Raw genomic sequence first — 22,168 nt, 5'->3', positions numbered from 1 at the left:
TTTAAACAACGTGGCCTTCAAAGGTCTCGATAAGCCCTACATTTAGCTTTATTCAACATGCAGTTACCATGCGGATCCGTATATCATGAGAACCTCTGTGAAACTGTTGACAGTTTGCATTTAGTGCCACCCTTTCGAGCGCAAATGGGTTTCACTGGTCAACCTTTGAAAGTTTTCTGTAATCAGAGGTATTTACAATTTGCCACCTTTTTCTCCTTGATAGGAATGGGGTGTCTCTAAGGGAGACATTTAGAGAAATTTAAAGATGTCTTTTTAAGCGAGGATTTATTTGTCTTTAATGGGTGATGCAGTGTCAGACTACAAATTTAAGGAAATTTGGCACCGAGGAAAGTGTAAGAGGTGTTTTTCAGCCTTGAGCGGATGACACAATGGAGGGACACCTATGTTTGAGGAAATATGCTCTCGAGGATGCGTCCATTTGCAGAAAGCATTGTGTTGTCCTCCGAGGATGACATACTTGGGAGTCAGTCATATATCAAGAAGGTGGTGTTTATGAGATCTATTTCAGGAAGTCATTTATTGGTCTTAATAGGGGGACAGCCCCAGGTGACTACACTTTGTTTAAACACAAAATTGATTATGTTGGAGGTGTCTATTTCAGGGAGACCTTTATTACGTGTTTAGTGGATGTCCCCCTTAGAGGCAGTCATGTTCAGGGACAATACGTATCTAGGAGGAATCTATTCTTGAGTGGGCGTTTTTCTTGTTTTCTTATTTTAGGGCAACATTTAATAGCTATTAGAGACAAATGCTTTTGACCATATGTCTTTTACATGACTCCCATGGAGACAAAGTGCCTACTCCATCCATCCATCCATCCATCCATCCATCCATCCATCCATCTATCCAACTTCCTGACCAGGCCAACTGCAGGGTATATAAAGATGAGCAACCATTCACACTTACAAAAACACCTAAAGACAATTTACAATGTCCAGTATAGCTACCATGCATGTTTTTTGTAATGTGGGAGGAAACAGGAGTACCTGGAGAAAACCCACACAGTTAGCAGGAAAAATTGCAAACTCCACACTAAAAAGCCGAAGTTGGAACCCCTGCATTGTCAGGCAGACATGCAAATCACTCTTCCACCGTGCCTGCCTACAAGAAATCCAAGAACATTTATTATTCTTTGGAGTTGTTGAGTTGAAGGTGGCATTTGTGTGGTCAGATAGATGAGGAAATAAAGTAGTTAATTTGCTTCTCGATTCTCCGTTTTTCATTTCTCAAAGTCCCCGACAGCTTGCTTCTATGTCAGGGCATTAATCTGTTGTAGGATAAACTTCTTGAGACAAAAAGGCAGCGGTTTAATCCCTTCACACATCGCTCATCATTCCCTCCCACTTGCCAGGCAGTCAGATTCGGATCCGGGCAGGCATAAAGGACATTGTTTATAGACGGGAGAAGCACTTAGTTCTTCCTTCGCACCTTTTAGCCAGAAAGTTGTCAGAGTCTGAGGAAACAGGGAAAGAAAGATAAGACAAAAGAGAAAAAGAGCAGGTCGGGAGGTTACCCAGAGTGAGGGCTTTGTGTGAAGGGATGAGTGATGAATGAGTGGATTTATGAGTGACAGATGGGTGGTAAAAACATGGGCGGAATGAAGAGGCTGTGGCCGAGAGATAAGATTGATGGCTAAAAAAAAGGCATGACGAAAGAAGACGGGTAATGACACAGAGCTTTAAATGAACTCGTCTGTTTCGCATTCATGGGCAAGTGACTCATGAATGATAGCCATAGAATCTCATCATATCTGGGACAGGGGCATGCAGGAGAGTGGTGAAAGGAAACACATCCTAAAAGCTTTATAAGGTCGTATGCTGGACCACGATGATCTTCTGGACATGTTTAATACATTTTGGTAGGAATATTTGGAAACTTGGGGATGATAGGGCAATGTTCTTTTTCCCAAGTATGGTTTACTTCATGGTAGAGAGTCTTCTTGCTGAGCTCCTGAAATAGCATTTGATTTCTATTTCAGCTAATTAATCGACCATTTGGGAGCCTCCAAGTTTCCGTAATCTCATTAAATTTTGCAAAAGCTGTATCCTTGAGAAAACGTCATGTAATTTCTAATGTCTTAAATGAGACGTCCTGCTAAAACTAACTCAGATGTGGTCGCTGATCAGCACTTGATAGCAGCTCTATCAAAACGGGACACATGAAAAAGTCCCAAGAACCCATCTCTGAAGTCTAAAAGGAAGCCAGCTGTTGTGACTAACTTGACTAAATTCCAGTACCTATACTTTTGGAGAGTAAAGCAAAAAGGCCTCCATTACACCAGTTTCATATTTTCACATTTTAAAGCAGGTCTATCAAGTTTTCAACACTGAAGTTTTTAACTCCTGCCTTCTACGTACTTGACCTTAGTTCCCTTGTGTTTCTGGGTGTTCTTGGTACAACCAGTCTATTAGCCATTTCTTTGCTCATACATATTCATTAATTTCCTCTGTTATTTACCCAGGTGGTGATAAGAATGAAAAATTAAGGATTTAATGTGCATTCTGAGGCTTTTTAGTGAAGAAAAAAAGAGTATGGATAGATATGTCATTGAAAACAACATTCAAGGAGAAAACAGATAGTAGAAAATTTCAAGTGGGTAGTAAGCATGCGCCAGTTGCAAGAAATAGCCACCTACCATAGTTGTCAGGAAGATAGCACCTTTGGGTTTTGATGCTGAAGACTTGCTGGACAATGAAAAAAAAGAAAAAAAACCTGACAAGTGGTGAGGCAGTGAGAAGAAGATGACGAGGAGGGGAAATTTGGCCAAGGAGACACTCTGGAGATGTTTGAGGATAAAGTGTTTGACATGTATTATCCTGGGATTACGCTGGTTATGACATTCTGATGTGTTGTCGGTTGAACACTAATGGCTTTCCAGTTTGCACGAGTGTGCTATCTATCAAGATGGGATTTCATCACACGTTTCCTATAGGGACCATCGTGCCCGGTGTAAACTCCTCAGAAGGCATCCCAATATCTATTTTGTACCTTTTGGAGCAACTAATCCATTCATATTTTATCACTGTCCTGCAGAGACTGCAACCACTTAATAGGAGAGCAATTTTTGGTGTCTACACAATGTGTCTATCTCAGAGGAGTTACCTTTAGCAGCTGTGCTAATCCATTTTGCATTTCAACACCTACTGATTTTATTCATCGCATCCTGGCATGACAGCATTTTTGTGCCAGGAAATCATTTGGGAAATGCGAAAAGTGGCTGAGGAGGACACTTTCAAACTTCAGGTGTTTCTTTGCCACCACTTGACACCATGGTGAACTTTCCATTTTGTCCCACTTTGGATTAAAGTAATGTATTATTAATATTTTTTTTCTCCAAAAGCCTACTTTGCTGGTTTAGCAACACATGCTTTGGGTCAACAGATGAGCCCTTAGTGAATTAGGCCCCAATTTTAACTGATGCCTACCAGAACAGTATCACTGAAGCATCCTTAACACAGTTTTATGTTGCCTTCATGTTACATCGACGCAACAAAACAGATCAGTAGAGAACATGTCAAAATTGGACATTGTCATCACTAAAAGGTCACTGCAATTTTGCACATTCAGGTTATAATGTGATTATTTGTTTATTCCAAAATTTGTTTACTTTCAATAAAGTTTTCTCTTTGACTAGATAGAAGGAAGAATGAAAAAGAGTTTTAATATTCCTAGCATGCAACATTTATTGGCTTATGCAGAAATGCCCCATCGAAACCTGTGAAATGAATTTTGACAGTTTGTTCAAGCATGCCACAGTACAATTTTTACTTTCTCCTCCAATTTTATGCTTTTCATCTCAATTTGTAGCGGCAAAAGTTCCTGGGGCCTGTATAGAGTAGCCTATATATATTTTTCCCCAATTCCAATTCATTTAAGCTTAAGGTAATATATTTTTAATGTGCACAGGATTTGGGGCTGTTAACACTGCGAGCATTACTTTGATTCTCAAAGAATAAAAATAGCGTTTTTCCTCACTTTACTTCATAAAGCTAATCTTTCTCCACAAACGCGATCAGACAATTATCTTTCTGACACGCCAAATTTATCTTCTGGGTTACTCAGGCTGCTCAAAAATCTGAATGTGCTTCTTGTCAATGACCTTGCAAGTTTTTAAGTTACCTGTTTCCTTATCAGTAGTATATTACAAATCAAGTCTTTGAGTTTGCCCCTTTTAATCGAATCAGCCCCAGACTATGAATTATTGACGTTAGCTCTCTGCAGCCAACTAGAGAAAGTTGTCACTGGTGATGAGTCGTGCGTCGTCGGGACAATGGACAAGCGTGCAATCGTGTCACATTGATGGCATTCTTCCACCATTCGTCGGCAAAAAGGAAGTCAGCGGACAACATGCGTGCTTGCGATGCTCTGAGCATATTGCAGTTCCTAGTTGAGAAACCTTTGTCACGTTTGAGCAACCTTCCTTTTCAATCAGCTTGGCTCCATCTATTTTTTCCAGCCCACTTTCCCCACATCAAGGGAGGTCATCAAGCGGACTTGTTTTGAAGTTGTGGAGAAAAGATGGCAGTAAGTGTGGAGTTCCACAGGATCCCTGAAGAAACATTTCAGAGGTGCTTGAAGCAGTGGTAGAGAAAGCTGGAAAATAATGTAGACTTGAGGGGGATTGCTTCGAAAGTAAAAACTTGTACTTTGTAGTTTGAATTTGAAGGATACCCTTTGTGACACCACTCCTAAGACTTTTCTGACATACCTTTTAGGTATAGTGTGACAGAGTTGAAATGAGCCAGCCTAATAGGACTTGGGAATAAATACTTTTTTTTTTTTTTTTTTTACTGAACAAACAATTCTTGTATTAAGGGTTCAAAGAGACACTAAAAAGAAGCTTTGATTGATGTTGCTATTGGTAGCAGCTTTTGCCTGCCATAGAGCTTCTTTTGATGCTTGGGAGATTTGGGGTGAATGCAAAAGCCCTCCATTGTGGCAGTTATTTTACTAACCAACCCCACAATAAACATCTAATGAGAGAGCAAAAACGAAAAATCAATACGACAAAGCTGTCACCCAAACAGTACAAAGGACAGATCCTTCTGTAAAACAGTAATCAAGTCCGTTTTTTCCAAAGTATCAGATTTACGCATCTCACACTTCACATATTTTCCAAAGCATGCATGTTATAAAATGTACTTACAACATCACATTCTATAGATGTAAAAAAGAGGATTGAAGAACATTTAATGATGAATAACCTTTATCAAAATTAGGATTAACTTCAAATAGTCCTAATTCTTGTCGTCACTCTTCTTTCAAATTTGCACCCTGTAGAACAGGGGCGTCAAACTCATTTAGGCTCAGGTGCCGCATGGAGGAAAATCTATCCTCAAGTGGGCAGTTAAAAACCATGCTATACTATATAAATTCATAAACAATTAGTGCTAAACATGTAGATGTTTTGCTCTGCGCAATTAGCCTGGTCCCAATTTGCCTCCAAGTAGCAGAAGTCAACTGTAAAGATATTGTCAAACAGTAGATTTATAAATAAATAAATAAAGATAAAACTGAAACATAGATAGCTTCCATTTGGTTATTCTATGTATCACAATATGGCATTTTCCCTTAAGTTGAAACGTAGGGAACTTTTCTGTTTTCACATTTCCAAACAAACGGAACTTTTCAATTTTGTTTTGGTCGTCAACAAAACATTTCAAAAACTGTTGGGATTGAAACGAGCCATTTTTTATTTCAAACGATAAATTCGAAGTATATTTGAGGGGTGCTTAATGTCAACTTTTACCCTAGTGACAATACTTTAATCAGGGACTGAGGAGCAAACTTGGAAGCTACCATTGTGGAAGTTTATGGTTTCCTAAAATGCTTGCCTAGCTACCACCACTGGGATACTCATGACATTACACATCATACTATTATTGAGTTTTTCTCTTTCTGCCTGTGGTCAACTGTAAACTGGGCACAAAATGGCACAAAGTCTCTGTGTTATTTGTGAAACTTCATCCAAGTGGTTTGCTTTCTGGAGAACGGGACTTGAGTCCTCTCTGCTTGGACATACGATAAATGGTCTCGTGGAATACCAGGTGTGACAAATTGTTGGATATTGCTTTGGTTTGGCGGTTTCAGGAAACAATCCCCTGACAGTTATCTCCACATGACTGACATTACATGCACATCTGCCAGTCCTTAGCAATGTGACATGTGAATGTACTCAAATTAACCAGGTATTTGGGGTTTGGAGCCCTTGTCCATGATATCATCTTTTATCTGGTTTACTCTGGTTCCCCAGCAAGCTTATCCAGGAATCTGTGATGTTTGGCTTTAGAAAAGCAATCAAATTCCTAGCTGTGAATGCCCGGCCTGATGTTTGGATTCATTTTAGATTTGAAGGCACCTGGTGTTGAGGCAGACCAATGAACATTGCATTGTTTCAGACAGATGTGTGTGTCACTTGAAATCAAAATGAAACAGTGGAATGTGGGTGTCTACATTTACTGTGCCCCCCTGTGTTTTTCCAAAGCAGGGGCAGAGAGAACCATCTGTCTTTTGATCAAGTTTGCCTGCGGCCTGCTGCATACTGCCATGGAACAATAAAATCTTTGACAGAGATAAGGCTACAGAGACCAACTATAACCATCCTTACTATTGCAACAGGCCATTGCAAAACATCACAACAAAGAATGCATCTGTAGGGTTCATCAGAGTTTATTGTGAAGCGAGCTTTGTGGATTTGCAGCCTGATGAATATATATATATATATATATATATATATATATATATATATATATATATATATATATATATATATATATATATATATATATGTGTGTGTGTATGAAATCATACATTTCACAATTTCACAGTTAAAATATGCACACACCCATCCTCACAGGCATGTCATAGGGCTCTTCTTTTCCTCTTTTTATTTCTGCTGCAGACATGGCCTTTACCACATTATCCCTATTGGATGTGGTCACCGTATTGGGCATAGAATCTGCAAATTATACTAGTAAAAGTGAGTTAGACTGACATAAAAGTATTTATATAATTAGATGGGTTTGTGATACATCGTCAAAGAGCAGATGAACGAGACCTCTTCAGAAATTGCTTCTTTTGTCTCATCCAATACTGTTGCAGCCTCAGCGTACTTAAAAAGGGGTCTAGTGTATGTATTATAAATAACCGGTAATCTCGGGTAACGTTTGGCAGCGGTTCTCACAAATGTCATTCAAGACTATCACAGTAGCTTTAAGAACATGGAGCAAAGTGCTATCTTTTTGTAATATAATTGGGATGAACCCCTCCCCCATGGATTTTATGCCATCCTCTAGGCTGAGATCTAGACTCCTTTATGCACGTGCAAAGAGTGTTGGCTAAAGCGTTTCAGATCTGGGCCTTCAGTTCAATGGCTTAATTCACCTGTTAATAATGCCATCGCATGCCAAAAACAAATTCTGAAAACAGCTTTTCAGATTCACTGCCAATTGTCAGGAGACTCTCTCCCTCCCAACCACTATCCTCTACTGCATGTGCAGAGCACAGATTTAGGCTTTTGATGACAGTGTACAGATGAAAGATCATACCGCAGACGCATTGCACACATATCGTGTTTTTATTGACATGTTAAAGAGGCCAAGACGTGGCATTAAAGAAGAGCCTGACCCAAATTTAGCAATACAAAAACAACTTTGAATAAATGAAATCATACTCACTAGAGATGTGAATGCAGATCCTGTCCGTCTCTCAGCTATAGTATGTTCCACTCCTTCATACAGTAATTACTGCCCAAAACAAAATGTCCGTATTGAAACGCGGCAGCCAGCAACAGTGTTGGCTGACCTAGATTCATAAAATCCATTTTTTTCTTGAAAAGTGCACCTTAAAAGTGAATTTTTAATCATGGCCCGATGATATTCCCATCGTATAGCAAGCTTTCTTGGACGCAGTGCTCAACCAATCAGAAGATGAACACAGCTTAACCAATGAGAGGCATTCAAAAAGGTGGCAAAGCCTGGTGAATCTAAAATCTGATTGAGTAAAGGAAGACCCAGCATTTTCACTATGTAGTGTGTGTGTTCAACGTCTGCGCTGGAAATTTTGAAAGCATAAGAAAACTCAGGGCACGGCAACACATCGAAGCTAAAAGCTTATTTGATTAAAAAAAAAGAATCCACGAACGATTGGAAGCCGTTGGCTATGACGCATGCTATGAGAATAAGACAAATAATTTGTAGGCTAAAGAAAATGTATTGCATGTGCAATGTATGTTTCATGATTATTGGCAATACACCTCTAACAAGCCTGTTATCAATGATAGCTGACACCTACAGAAGAAAGCAGAATTACTCAAAAATATCCAAATTAAGTGAAGAAAATTGTACTGTGCAAATTTACGGGTACGTGTCATATGTTTCATGTGAGGTCACCTCTCCCCTGTTATTTAGGACAAATGTCACAATGCACAGTTGGAAAAGATGGACTACATATAAGAAAAAAAAAAAAAAAAAAAAGCAAAAGTGCCCAGGTATCATGGACACATGCAATACAGTATATGCAATTTTCATTTTTTTCCAACCAGTCCATATAATCATCACCTTGCAAAATAAAAATAAATTGATCTGAATACTGAGGTAAAAGAAAAGAACACTGTCTCCAAAAATGTTTTGTAAGAGTGCCTTGCAAATCCTTCCAGAATAGGAAAAATCCTTGTCCAAGTATGTGAGGAGTGAAATTGCTATCATTTCTCTTGCAGGGCCATGAAGGCTCTTGACTGGCTAATGAAAGTCAAATGAGAGACAAAGGCGCTCGCTGATACAAGTCGAGAGGGGCTGAATCCCCTCATCTGTTTCACTCCAGGTTTTGCCTCCCTCAAAATTCCCTGCCTCAGCTCGGCTCGATGGTGGGCGTAGCATAGCAATGAATCGGTCACACTAACCCCCAAGCCTAAGAGAATGGACCCCATTAAAGCACATTAAAACACAATAATGCCTGCGTTTGTGTGCCTGTTTGTGTGGCTGCTTGTATGCCTGAAATCCAATTCTCTTCATCCTGATTCATCATTCATACTTCATCTAGCCCTGTGGTTGCTCCTTGGCCTTACTCCCTAAACGCCTGTGATTTTTCACTTCATACAAAAGCCATACGTTCTTGCCCCTTTGGTTTTGTGTCTCATCAGCACATTGTGACAATTTTTATTTTCTATGTACAGTGGAACCTCCATACTCATCAGTTCATGAGGCTGTACACATTTCTGAATTGTCAAACTAGTACCACTCAAACAGAAGCGTAACGACTTTATAATACTTCAGAATATTAGTCAGTAGAGAAATTGCTATTTTTTTTGTGAGGGGTTTTGTGAGTAGTTACTGCAGTTAACGTGGAATTTTTAGATGTTGGTATGCAGCAGATTGCATCCACTTATTTTTAACAACCTTGACAAGAATCGGCTCAGTATTGGATCGATTTAAGGCAATCTTTAAGGCTGAAGTATTATTATTGGGATTGGATATGAAAAAGTGGTATAGGGGCCATCCACAATCATTACCTCCGATAAAGTGGCATCCAGTCCAGGGTGCCTCTCCCCTTTCCAATGTTATCTGAGACAGGCTCAAGTTCCCCTGTGAATCTTAATGAGTACAAGCGATGAGAAAATGGATGGGCAGCTAGATGATCATCAACACTGGTACCTTTCTTAAATGGAGGGCAAAACACACATCATTCTTCTCCTGCTCACTGAGCCAAACTCCCAAAAGATTTGATATCTTGATCAACATCACACAATGGTGTGGAATATCATTTTTGTAGAACCTTTACGTTTCCAGAAAATCCTGGTTGAACGGTTGAAAATGTATACTTACACTTAAAAACTAACCACAAAGAGCTACTTGAAAAGCTGCAACTGCACCACAGCCATAGAGAAAAAGAAGAGACTTGACTGCCTCATTTCTAAAACCAAACAATGAGAAGCAAGGATTCACGCAATACCCTGTTATTTTCATAAAACCTATTAGTCCACTTTCCCCACACTGCCTCACACACACCTCAATTGAAACAGCCCTTCTCCATCATCTCATCTATATTGAACACAGTCTATCATTAGCCTCTCTTCCTTGCCCAGGAAAACACTCATAGGTCATATAATGACTTTAATAGTGCTTGGAAAGATTGGCCACATGCTTGGACTTTTCATCTCGCTTTGTGAAAAAAGTGTTTTTTTTTTTTTTTCCATAGGGTTTATGATCTTCAGCCATTTAAAGTCAAGGCTTTAATTAGACCCCATCGCATATTTTGGCTGCTTGTTTGCTGTTGGAGTGACTGCCCCATGAAGGTGTGTTACTTAATGAAAACTACCAGTCACCGCAAACCATTGCTTAAAGCCACTGTATTATTATGGCCATGCTTCCAGTTGCCAAGATACCACTTAAACGTATTGGAGTGTGAGTAGCTGATTTATTTACCATGCAACCCTCAGGTTGTGACCCACAGACAACCAGCCTTAAACAGAGAATATATACTGGCTGTATGGTAATTACTTTTTTTTTTTTTTTTTTTTTTTAAGGGCAAGTGTCTTGTTTTGATGCCAAATAGGAAATAAAAATGAAAAGTATCATTCAATTTAGACCTCACGTCTCTCCATTTGTTTTGTTGTCTTTCTTGTTGGAGACGTCATCTCTTCAATCAATCAATCAATCAAATTTTATTTATATCGCCCTAAATCACCGAAGTCTCAAAGGGCTTCACAGATGAAAAGAGGTCATGTGGAGACCTCTTTCGAGAAAAGAAGTCGTACAGAGACATCTTTTCAGTATAAGGTACACAACAGCATCCCCTGTCAAAGCTCCCAGAAGGGGAAGGAAAAACTCGAAAACCCCAATTTGGGGAAAATCAGAAACCTCCAGAAGGGACCACAGGTGGAAGGAGCCCCCTTCCAGGCCCACAGGTTGAAGTGGATGCTGCATGTACCAAACACAGAAACAATATAAATTACAGAAAACATGTTGTGCTATATAGTGCAGTGATGTCTTGACAGCAGGCAAAGCCATTGGGCAGGAACCATCCCACATTCCAGCCAGGTGGACCGCAGACGGCCGAACTCCTGACCCGTGATGGTCGACCAGCGCAGGACCCAATGGAGGCGGTCAAGTCAACCCTCACCATCTAGCTAGCCCCCTCTCCCGGCCGGAAGAGGGGGGCAGGAAAAAAGAAAGAAGAAGAAAGACAACACTCTTGAAGTATCTTGTCTTTTTACAGTACATTAAATGCTTACTTTATTGTAATTGGAAACAAAAAGCAATTGATTTCAGCGAATTTGACAACATCATAAGTGCAGTTCAGTTGGTGAAGTCGTGATTGTAATTTGGTAGTGTTTGTTTATTGTGGAGCTGATTGATCAAGTACAGACACTACGTTTAGTGGTATATTCTTATTGTTAGGGCACTTATTGTTAGAGGCCAAAGGATACTACATTATTTCAAAATTAAAATATCTGTGTGGTTTATCAACTCATCAACCTACCCTACATCCATAAACCAGATCCTGACATCCTCGCCTGAACAGACAAATGGTGAGTGAAAGTGTTCATGCCCTCCTAAGACCTGCACAGGCCTTTGAATTATGAACATTGACATCTGGGGAAATAAACAGGCACAAACATTTCTTATCGTTGTGATTCCACCAGCCAGCTGAAAGAAAAAACCCAGGGGATGTTTTTGTTTGTTTGTTTGATTTGTTTAAAACAAATACTTTAAATTTGACGATCACACTATATGCCTGAAAAAAGACAAAATGGTAATGAAATTGATCATTCCTGTCTCTTTTGGGGCATAGCTTTTCAGATGTTTTTGTGAGTGTACACAGTAGATAAAGACGATCATGTGAAGCTAGAAGAAAATGGTTTGGGTTGCAATATTATACACAGTAAAAAAAACAACAACACCAACAACAAAAACAGGTAACTGTGGTTAAATTGAATATCATCCAACTTGTTGCATTTGCCATTACTGCTGTGTTTTATAAAGCATGTGGATCAAATTTGAGACATTTTCTTTTGAATCAGTTGCTTTTTGAAGGGCTAAAATGAGTGCTTAGCACCAACCTGTCTGACTCCATGTGGGCCTCGCTGATCATTGGATCTCAAGCCTTTTTGTGGGTTTAGTGAGATGATGATGGAGAGTGAGAGCTGAAGACCAGGAGCTGTAGAATGAGAGGGAGTGCCGGGAAGTACAATATGTAGCAGCACACACTAAGTTGTTTGAATTATCTAATTGGAATCAGAAGTGACACTGTAAATGTTTCAGCATTCAGTCCCAGCATAACCACAAATGAGGAGCTTTAGATAAGACGGCTTGAGTCGCATCTTTCAACTTAAGATGGTTGTAGTAGCGATGGCACAACTACCAGCAACTGCCACTGACCAGACTCACAAGAAAATACTGGGAGTGCAAAACATCCCCAAAGATTCCGTCAAAAGTGCAAAAAGCTGAGGGGAAACCTAACGGGTAGTATGTGACACTAACTCAGGATAATGAGTTACTGGTAGCAGCAGAAAGAGATGTTTAAGCAATAGAACAACTTCAAAGCTATGCAAAAGTGATATGGACTTGAACTGGATAAAATATCAAAAGGACCTGCGAGCTATAAAAACAAGCTAACAATCCATGGGAAAGGATACAGACTGTATTAAAGCTGACAACACTAAAGAACCAGAAAAAAAAAATGCAGGTCAGTACAATCAGATGTCTTCAGGTCTATGACATTTCTCTAGATGTCACAGACAAGATGGATTATTTGGAGGGACAGTCTAGGCCCAACAATCTGGTGATTGATGGCATGTTGGGAGTCCCTGGGAGAGAACTGAGCTGATACGGAGGAGTAAATAGAGAAGGTCTTGCCAAAAGTCTGCTGCTGAAGAAGAAAAATCAAGATGGCAAGGGACCATTGTACAGCGTAACCTAGAGGAGAAATACTGAGTCCCATCGGTGTAAAATTCCCATGATACAAGGAGAGGAGTGCCAGTTTACCATATACCAAATCCCAAAACCCAATTTAAGTAAACAAGGACTTTATATAAACTGTACGGAGGAAGACGAAAGAGCTGATGCCCTGAGATAAGAGCTGCAAACGAGAAATAACAAATGATTTATCTACATCGTGACAAACTGGACACCCCCCCACCCCCCAAACACTACGTATGAACTCCAAATTTATGAGCTAACGTAGGGATTGTATGCTCAACTTTGTATTAACAACTGCCCCAACATGTGAATAGAGTACTTTTACAATAAAATATTGCTCAATTGATGTTCATTGTTGAATTAATCACTATCCCAACACAGCAATAGTCATTCACTAGACACAGAAAGCAATACTGATTTTGCCATCTCCCCCCAAGTATTTACAAAATAAACGGGCCACTACTATGATAATGAAGGGTTTAATAACACCATTTGTCTGTAAACAAAATATCAATATGAAAAATAATTTTAACAGTAGAAACCTCAATGCCAAGTTCCACTATCAAACACTATCACTGAGCCTGTTATTACCGTTTCAGAAAATGGCCAATTTTAAAACAAAACAATTGTTTAAATATAACCAAAAAAATCTACAGCTATCTAAGGGATTACTAAAACAATACATTATAATGATATTTAAATATGAAGATGGACAAAAGCCACTCAATTAGTATTTTGAAAATGCACTTCCGAACATTCTGATAAAGTATTAGAAAAATAGAAAAGATATTTTGAAGCCATGTGAATGAAATATATTATACACCGTGAGATAAAATGGCTCAAAACAGGTGAAACATATTTTAATGAACTCTACTTACCACAGTGTGTGTTCCTCTTTTACATGAATCACAACACCATCACCCTGCTGATCATTATCATTGCCTTTTTGTCACACCGAGGCAGGACTTTAACCTGAGGCCCACACGCACCAACCCGACGATGGCCTATTATTTAGGTAGATCGGCTCAGAAAAATCATTATGAACACTGCAGTCAACAATTATGTACCTTCTGCACATGCGTTTGATGTAGGACTCCTCTGTGCAATAGACAGCGATAGTTGCTGTTCCGACCACGCGGTCTACATTTCGCGCAATGCGTTGTGGGATGCCTGACTTAACATCCATAGCTTTATTTATATGCAAATAAACACACCACTTTCATTCTTTTTCCGATTGTGTTTTGCCATGCCAAGCTTACGGCGCATGATGAGTTTCGACCACCCAACGTCGGCTTGGTGTGTAGAGTCCCTAACATAGCCAGCTTTCCCAAATTGGAAAAAATCTAAACACTGGATCTATGCGTAGTAAATGTCATGTGTTACTAATCTAACTAATCTCACCAAGTTACCCCCAATAACGATCATGTATCGCATTGCATCGCATTATTCTATTCAAGAATCATCGTCATGCTTGACACGCTGGGTCCATGGCACCTCTACCTGAAAGAACTCAATAACATGCTCACTGCTTGGATGTCAAGTCCAAGATAAAGTTTCTTTTCCTTGAGAAACATCAGAAGATGACTATCCTTTGTGAAGTCACCGGTGATGACTTCACTCTTGGGAGTATCCTGCAAAGTCACGTCTCAAACGGCATCCCGTGCTTGTTCTAGGCTTTGACAATTTTTGATTACATTTGGTGTGAAGGCTGAGATGCTAAAGGAAAAAAAAAGTGTTGAAAATTTGAATTACTTGGACTCTTTTAAATATATGAAATGATTAAAACCTGAGAATGATCTGAATTTATGTAGAATGCATTGAATACCTTCACAAATGTGTTATTGTAATGAATGTGTCATGCGTTATTGGGGAATGATAGTGTCAAGACGTGACTTGAATCTTGAATTTTTGTGTCGGGCTTAGACATTTTGAAAATAATTTCCAAGGTGAATTGACTGAAGGTCGTGAACTGCAAGGTGTCATACATGACATTTTTCTGGGTACTTTCAGAAAATATTGCAGTTTTGTTGAATTGGAATTATTGGTTTTGGAGCTCAAATGTGGACAATGTCATGATATTAATTTTAAAATGTCATTAAGAATGATCAGGATTTGTGAATATGGTGATGGTGAAAATGTTTTGGTCAGTAGAAATTTTTAGCAAGTTGAAAATCTTTCCCAAGAGAAATGAATTAGCTCTATGAAAAGAATATGTGTAGTATAATGTGGAATGGGGATAAACAACTCAGGTAAGAAACTGAACCTCATTGGGTATAAGTGGAGAGATTTGAGGGGAAAAATGTTGAATTGATAATTAAAAACATTGTCATCTGAATTTTGTGAAAACTGAATATTTGGAATATGAGTATTCACTCAAAAAATGTGGAAACAATCCATACATCAGCTACAGTACACTCACACCAACTACAGCTCCATCTGTAGATCATCAGCTACTGTACAGTATTGATTGCATGTCCATGTGTGCCTTAATTCCTGAGGAACATGTCTGTAACCTAATATGGAAATATCAAAGCAAACCCTCACAGGAAAATAAAAGCTTTCAAGACCACAAATTCGGAAAAGTGATGCAAACGACACACATCAAGGCACGAGAATGGGCCAAAGTGAAATTGATTTGTTTTAGGAAAGAATGCCCACAAAAACGCATGATAAGCAATACACAGAAGCACAGGCCTCGAGAGGTAGTCCCGACAAAATTGATTTGTGAATTAGCTAATGAGATGAGTGAGAAATTAACAACATATTAGGGAAGGCACAAGGAAGCACACTTCCCCTACATCAATCAGTGATATTATTAGAAAAGCAGGCGGGAATAATAGCTTGAATTACAATTCCAGGAGACCTTCATACATATATCATAAGGGCAGGACATAATACAAAGCAAGGTTGTTTTGTTTTATTAATTAACTTGAGATAAATACATTTCCTCTGTGTGTTGCGTGGTAGGTCCCGTCAAATGTGGCTTGGTTGAACTTCCACTCTCCTAAAAACAGTTACCCGCGGTAGTATGTTAAGTAGGCATGTCTGTTGTGAATAGGTCCACATGAATTATCAGAAAAAAAGCTAACAAAAAACACAAGGAGTCAACCGTTTGTTGTCAAGCAGTCATTTAAAGGTCATGCTATTTCTTTTTTTCGAGGAACCCATCAAAATTTACATTTGTACCACTTACAGTGGACCCTCACCATCTGAAATTAATATACGGCGTGCAATAGAAACCTTGGTAATTAGCTAATGGGTGTAAAACCCCAGGTAAAAACATCAAAATTGTATATACATATTAAAATTTGGTAACACAATAGGATAGTAACTGCTACTTATAATATGCAAGTAAACAATGAAATAACATCATAAATAAAAAAGGTTATAAAGGGTTTATTTATTTTTGAGTGACGTGATGAGCGTGTTATAGCCACGTATGAGCGCAAAGTGACTGGCAGAGTTACGCACGCACACTGACCGCCATGTTTGAGAAGAGAAGTTGTTGTTTTTGATGTCATAAGGCGAAAAAAAATGGTGTGAAGCGGGGACAAAAATACATCACGGCCCACGTCATAAGGTGAAAAAAACGTAAGGCCACTGTATTTTTTACTCGACAACTACAATATTTTCGTGGTTTCTCCCAGCAACATAGCCTCTTGAAGATGTAGCTTTTTCTATTGATTGATCAATTAGTTGTAAGGCTGGGCAAAACGGCAAAAAAAACAAATACATAAATAAATAAAATTAAAAGCGCCATTTTTCTGTCAATCTGCCCAATTACGATTTTAATCATTGTAATACACCCACAAAACATTTGTTTAAAGGGATAATATGAGATTTAGACCGTTTCGCATTACGTATAGCAGGATGTGGCACATTTACCATTGTCCTTAGCTATAACAAACATGGCAGCCTCCGGAAAAGTGCCAGCCTCCGGAAAATTTAATGATAACTAGAGCTGATAAGAGTAAGAGGGAAAATATTTTAAACAATTCCATGCTCCCAACTTTATGGGAACCTTGCTGGAATGCCTTCTTGATCGCCAAGCAATTACAGGGCATATTTAGAAATAAACAAGCAGTTTCACGTGCATGCTCAAAAGTTGTAAACAGCACTTGAACCACAATTCCACCAGTAAGTCACTACACTTTAGAGCTCCCAGTATATTGAACTTCTTTTGACTTGAAAACTTTTTGACTTGACTCGTTCATGTGTAGCCACCTAGCTTCATGTCAAGGTTGGAATATATGATGCAAGCACAACTCTTCATGACTAGACTGTCCAATTTAACAAGGGTTTGATGGGGATTTTGGAGGTTCCTTTGAAGCCGTTGCCCCTGGGTTGACAGGATCCATCGTGGGTAGCGGACCCTGAAATGAGACATGCCTAATACCTCAGACATATAGCTACATCCCCATCGTGGTGTCTTACCATCTGGTGCAATTAAAGAGCGCTTTGTCATTTGCTCTTTCAAAGAGGAGTGTTGTGTAGCATTCATGAGCTAAACATGTGACTCACGGCGCAAACCCTTCAGGTTGCCTGAGGCACTCAGAGGAGCATCGCTGTCTGATGGATTATGACAACATTTGAAATGTGGGCACTGATGTGGCAATCAGTTGACTGGCAGGTCAGGAATCTGGGCTTTTTAATATCTGCTCCTCATGTAGTGAGGATGCGCATCTGATTCTATTAGTGGACACAGTGGTTATTTTGAATGTCTGTCCGCGGGCCCTCTGTCATCATCATACTTTGCGTTGTACTGAGAGGGATCATTTGAGGCGCTTGGTTTTGTTTCATGGTTTGAGCTGGCAGTCAGATTTCTCTTGTGCTGGAAGTGACCTTCGCTTACCTAACCAAATTTGGTACCTTCCTGCTAGTTGTGGATCTAAGGAGTCTTTCAAAGCCATGGCTGTGTAAATTTTTAGTCATTTGGGTCATGGTAAAATGCTGAATTGAGTTGTTTTAAAGCTCATTGATCCTTTGTCGATTTTGACTTCGGGTAAAAAGGCAAACCGCACCCTGGGATCGTTAATTGCAGGTAGTGTATTTGACTGCACGCCAGTTAAGTCACTTATTGTATGTCAATCACTACACTAGTGTCTGTGTTAAAAATGATGTCCTAATTAAGCACAGAAAGGATGGATGAAATTCAAGCCCAGAAACTCCCAATAGTGATGCAGCTGCGCTAACCCCTCGATCGCCATGCTGCCTTGAAAAAAGGAGAGAGATTATAGAGCACAGCTAAATTTCCACTGCAGCAAAACATCCAAAGAATACTGTAACATCATAATAAATCCCACTTTTCAGACTCCAAATGTATTTCCTGTCTCTGCCAACCCTTTCCTATACTGTACTTTGTTTAAAAAAAAAAAATATGACTTAATAACTGTTTTCTCTCCTGCAAATGCTGCTTCTACTTTTTGTGGGACAGGTGCACATACAGTCTGCTTTTCTGTCATTGAGATTTCTCCAGGATGGTGCTCTATTAAATTTGCTCTGGCCCACTACAACCTCTCGTTTTATACCACTGCACTTTTTGAACCTACTCCGTTAAGGCCGATATTTATATGTTAAATTGCCCTCACATTCATGTCAATGTTCCACTGCACTGAAGTATCTAATAAGTCACTCAACCATCTTCTCTGTTTTTTCCCTCTTGAAATCCATATGCATTTAAAAGACTACTGATTAGACACAATGAACACTCAAGAAGCCAGCTGCTCCCTCACTACTTTATAGACTTTAGTGCAAATTTAACTCATTCTGGTGCTTATCCCTCTGACCTTTCCCCGACACCAGGACTGTCCTCGCATTTTGTAATATGCTGGCCTTGAATTTACACCCCCCTTCCACCCAATTTCCTCTGTATTGTACCCATCAGCCAGTATTTTCACCCCATGTTGTGTTTTATCAATGCCTGGTTTGTAGTCACTCCTCAAAGTTTTGGGCATCCCTTCCATTTTTTTTTTTTTTTTTACACATGTAAGCACGGTTGGCTTCATGTGCTCGTTTTCCCATTTGACACTCTTATTTCTCACTGTGTTAAAGGTGCACTTTTTGTGATTTAATACATCGTAAAAAGCTAAATTTAGCCCCAACCTCAAGATCTGTAGGTGTCAGAGCATGTAAGTCATTTTGCTCTATTTTTAACTGCCACTTCTTTTCAATGACTTCCTCACAAGGAGGACCGCCACGTTGTTATTGTTGTGCTAAATTGTCTTTCCCAGCCACAAGTTGTTTAGTTTCACATTGCTGAAAAGGCCACATCTCTTGGGAACACCCTTGACGTTGTTAGTTCCCATGTTTGGTATTTCTGTTCAAACTGTGATTCTGAGATGGTGAGACACTGATGACAAACAAGCAAACCAGCTTTTATCAGACCTCACTGCTCTGAATTGTTCTGACGATGGGCCAGGTACAATCAAGCTAGGTTTTGGTCTCATTTTATATACTGCATGTTTCATTCTGTTGTTAGTTACATAAACAAAACCTTTCTTTTCTTCATTCATTTCAATAAATCTACAGTATTTAATGATTTAAACACTATTGCGATTGACTGGTGTCAAGTTCAGCGTGCGTCCTGGCTTTTTGGCCAAAGTCACCATGGAAAAAATTGGATGGATGGATACTTTGTAATCGTTGTACGGTTAAAGTCATCCTCAGAATTTGACTGCTTCAAAGATGCTAAAAGTTAGGTTTCCAGGGAACTGAGTCAACTTTCCAATTGCTGTATATGATTTTTTTTTAACATGTAACACTATTACGCGTAATGTTGTGAATATGTACTGTACCGCTAATTTCAATTTATATCTGGTTGTATGACATTACTTACCCAGTACGTTTGCATTGGTTTTGTTTTGTAGCATTTTTGACCATGCACTCAAGACAGATGTCATCATTTTCATGCACTCCAGAAGTCATACCACATGAGGAGCACAATTTGGACCCAGAAGCAGACAGGAAGCAGAACTGGAAAAGTTTAGACAAAGATCCAATTTGATCAAAACAAGCATCAGAAACTAGACTTGGAAAAATCGACTGGAAAACCAGATTGGAAAACTGGATTAGGAAACCCATACTGGTAAAGAAACTAGGGCGACAGTGAGGTGACAGTGTGAGAGCCTGGCGTTCCGATTTGTCAGTGAGAAGCAGGGAGCCAACCCTTCCAGTTTTTTGCATATTCCAAAAAATGCCTGTCATTGGTAGTGAATGGGTAATAAAGTGAAAAAAAAAAAAAATCATGAATAATTACATGGATGTTAACCTATCATCCATTGTGAAATGTGTCACTTGATTAGCACACACATACTCTTTGTACCTATACACCGGCAGCAGTTTGCTGATTAGTCTCATAATTGTATTGTTTATTCCGAAGTTATATCACATCGAGGCATGGTGGTGAAAGGTGGGGACCAAAAACCAGGGCGGTAGAGTTTGGGGTGTGCTAGAAAAAAATATCAATTAAATAAAAGATGAAGACTGCACAAAGTAACAAACCAATACATCCGGAAGAACAATGACTCGAGGAATAACTGGAACACTCACATGAATGACGTACGGCGTACTCCACGGTGAGGCAGCTGGGTGAAAGGCAAAGCATCTTGGACTCACTGCAGACAGGGCGTGCCGGGGTAAGCTAGCAGCCTCCCTGCCTCTGAAGAATGTCATGCCAGAGGAGCTGGTGCATGAAGCTAACATTTTGAGGCCCTCTGATGGCGTGTCGGGGCTGCCTTGCTGGCCAAAGGAGGGACATGTGAAGCAGTTTTTTATCGTCATTGATGGGGAAAAAAGTACTTTTCCAACATGGATGGTGTTCATTAGCTCTAAATTAAAAAAAAAAAAAAGATTTAGGTAGATCATTTTTAAAATGCTCACGTACTGAAAATCGTGTAGGCCCCCTGCTGTACATGATTGCACACGATTAATCTATGATAAACTGGGATGTTTCTTTTTTCTCTTCAAATAATGACATATGTCAGTATAGTGCATTTTGATCATGTGCACTTGATGTAGCTGTTTGATTCGTGTGAATTCAGTTGCTTTTGATTTTAGCATATTTCATTTAGCTTATTTGCTCTCCAAACCCGTCTTCCAAAGTCCCACATGGTGATTGTCCTTTTCTAAACAACTCTGTAGCTTCACTTTGACAAACTTCTTATCTATCTATCCATCCATCTCATACATATGTCCACTACACTAAGGTTGATTTACTGTGTGTGCAGATCAAACCATATTTTCAAACATAGATCTACATTGTTTTTGTGGCACTAAATTTATTAAGGTGCAGTTTTTTGTGATCTCTCAGCACATTTGTTGGGATGTTTCTTATGAAATAATCAAATGGAGGGAAAAATAGAGAGACGCTGTACATCCATCCGGTATCAAACCCATTTGTTCTGTAATTCACACTAACGTGGGTGCACAGATTCAGATTGACCCTCTTGAAGTCCATGGCTCAGTTGAGCAAAGATATACAATCAGAAATATTAATAAGGTGCAATATCTATATTTGTCTGCCCTCATCAAACTATGAACAGGTCAGAGAGGAAAAAGCCTCGGGAAAATGTCTCAGAATAACATCCCACCGTAAATTCACACCTGTACTCTGCTTTAAATTAATAATGACAATTTACATTAGGCATACATCGAGGTCTTGATGTTGGTACCAACAATCTAGTTAGGATAGCTTGGCCTTGGCCTTAGATTTACACTCAAATTCATAGACATGGCTCACTCATGATGAAGTTTGCTAGCTTGTGTTTTCACTCACAACGGGGCCAATGTCAGCGTAATGTTCCATTTTCTGGCCTGAAACTTTGTCAGTGAGCTGGCTTTTTTTTTCTTTTTTTTTTTTAAAGAACACAAAGGGCTTCTTTATTTGCTCCTGAAGTGCTTCGATCATTCATAGTGATCTTTGCACTGAAGTCCTACTTTGACAGCCTTCCTGTATGCTAGTGCTTTAACTCAGCTTGGTGTTTCTGTTTGTGTGCCCATCTGGGTCAACGAGTTGTTACCTTGCCTTTTCCGTTCAGTTGTTGGTCTGCTGCTTCTTGTTATGTCTCTGTATTCGTGCGCCAGTGTTGCTTCCTCTTGTTTCTTTCTCGGTCGATGTCTGTGGCGTTTTCCACTTCTTTTTTTCCTGGTCTTTTCCCCTGTTGTTCATCTGTTGCCCTGTTTATTCACTCCCACTCTCTTCCCTGCTGCTATTTCTCTCGCTGTATTTTTGG

At 39.4% G+C, this 22,168-nt stretch overlaps 1 protein-coding gene across 4 annotated transcripts in view; it reads left to right on the top strand.

Moving 5' to 3' along the window:
* Positions 1 to 22,168, top strand: part of grid2 (glutamate receptor, ionotropic, delta 2) — a 461,289-nt gene that overhangs the window by 103,639 nt on the left and 335,482 nt on the right. The window lies entirely within an intron of this gene.

Source organism: Hippichthys cyanospilos, chromosome 1 (genome assembly GCF_059441005.1).
Source record: "Hippichthys cyanospilos isolate Australia breed blue-spotted pipefish chromosome 1, RoL_Hcya_1.0, whole genome shotgun sequence".
Lineage (NCBI taxonomy): Eukaryota > Metazoa > Chordata > Actinopteri > Syngnathiformes > Syngnathidae > Hippichthys > Hippichthys cyanospilos.
This window is presented reverse-complemented; position numbering and strand designations above follow the sequence as displayed.